This window comes from Littorina saxatilis, linkage group LG11 (genome assembly GCF_037325665.1).
Source record: "Littorina saxatilis isolate snail1 linkage group LG11, US_GU_Lsax_2.0, whole genome shotgun sequence".
NCBI classification, from domain to species: Eukaryota; Metazoa; Mollusca; class Gastropoda; order Littorinimorpha; family Littorinidae; genus Littorina; species Littorina saxatilis.
The window spans coordinates 12,513,235-12,515,305 of NC_090255.1; positions in this window are offsets into that span (position 1 = coordinate 12,513,235).

Here is a 2,071-nt window from a genome sequence, read left to right on the forward strand (position 1 = left end):
GTGTGGATGCGTGCATGTGTGTGTGAGTGTGGGGTGTGGACTATGCGTGCGTGTGCGTGTGTGTGTGTGTGTGGATGCATGCGTGTGTGTGTGTGTGTGTGTGTGTGTGGATGCGTGCGTGCGTGCGTGCGTGTGTGTGTGTGTGTGTGTGTGTGTGTGTGAAAAATGCCACCCATAAAAATGATAATAACACATGTTGACCGAATACCCACATATTTAATGCACATTAATTTCAGCTAACGCATTACCAGTCCGCTAAATGGCAACTGTGTAGATCAAATAGAGGGGTGCTTTTGTTTACTCAGAAATTCAAATAGTCCAAAAGGTAAAAGTCAGGAGGGTTGCAATCAGGTAAGTAAAGCTACCGCTCAATGTCAAACCTCGTACTATTGAGTCGATCCCCGGATTCTGAAAATTGTTTTTGAAAGAGCACAAAAGTCAGAAAATGTGACCCAAAAACGTGCCTCAAGGTGGACTGTTCATGATTAAGCTCAAACTAATTTACACCAACCATGAAGAAATTCGGTCAACCGAAATTATTATCGGCGTGCAGTGACTTTATTGCACGAGTATTTACTTTTGAGATTATGCGTCTTGATGAATATCAAGCCCAGAGAATGTTATTGCAAATTTCGAATCTTGAACATACGCATGTGTACAAACGGGATTATTCGGACAGCCACACTGGAGTCTGCAAAGAAAGATAACTCTGGGGACTGAACCCGAAGATCAAACCCACGCTGACGACCATTAACTGGTTTTCAATTAGCTGTACACGCTACTGACTTAGCTACGTGCACGACCTGAATGTTATTGATGGTTTTCATTTTTCATCAAAAACGTAATGGTTGGTAAAAACAAAAACAAAACAAAAACGAACAATTTGAAATCTATTGTTTATTCTTATTTAAGACAAATCAGTGTCTATTCAATTTAATTGATTTTAACAAAAAACTAGGCAAGACTGCCAAAAGCATCACAGAATGGCTAAACACACAATGTCTATTTAAAGAAAGCAAAGCTTCATGCAATCGTCAGACATGTTCATCAGTTAATCTTCAGGGCCGGACCAAATGAGTTGTAAGGGGGGGGTTCCTCCTTTTTTGGGGGGGCAAATCAGCGGAGTGGCGAAGCCACAAGCGCGCCTGCAAAGCAGGCGCGCGAACTAGGGGGGTCCGGGGGCATGCTCCCCCGGAAAATGTTTGAAAAACGGTTAAAATCTGTGCAATCTGGTGCATTCTGGGCCTTGTTTTGAGGGTTAAGAGCAGCATTGTTTTGGTGCTAAAACTAGTATAAAAACAAGTCGCGTAAGGCGAAAATACAATATTTAGTCAAGTAGCTGTCGAACTCACAGAATGAAACTGAACGCAATGCCATTTTACTCGTTGCATCGTCAGGCCACCGCTCATGGCAAAGGCAGTGAAATTGACAAGAAGAGCGGGGTAGTAGTTGCGCTAAGAAGGATAGCACGCTTTTCTGTACTTCTCTTTGTTTTAACTTTCTGAGCGTGTTTTTAATCCAAACATATCATATCTATATGTTTTTGGAATCAGGAACCGACAAGGAATAAGATGAAAGTGTTTTTAAATTGATTTGGACAATTTAATTTTGATAATAATTTTTATATATTTAATTTTCAGAGCTTGTTTTTAATCCGAATATAACATATTTATATGTTTTTGGAATCAGCAAATGATGGAGAATAAGATAAACGTAAATTTGGATCGTTTTATAAATTTTTTTTTTTTTTTACAATTTTCCGATTTTTAATGACCAAAGTCATTAATTAATTTTTAAGCCACCAAGCTGAAATGCAATACCGAACCCCGGGCTTCGTCGAAGATTACTTGACCAAAATTTGAACCAATTTGGTTGAAAAATGAGGACGTGACAGTGCCGCCTCAACTTTCACGAAAAGCCGGATATGACGTCATCAAAGACATTTATCAAAAAAATGAAAAAAACGTTCGGGGATTTCATACCCAGGAACTCTCATGTCAAATTTCATAAAGATCGGTCCAGTAGTTTAGTCTGAATCGCTCTACACACACACAGACAGACACACACACAC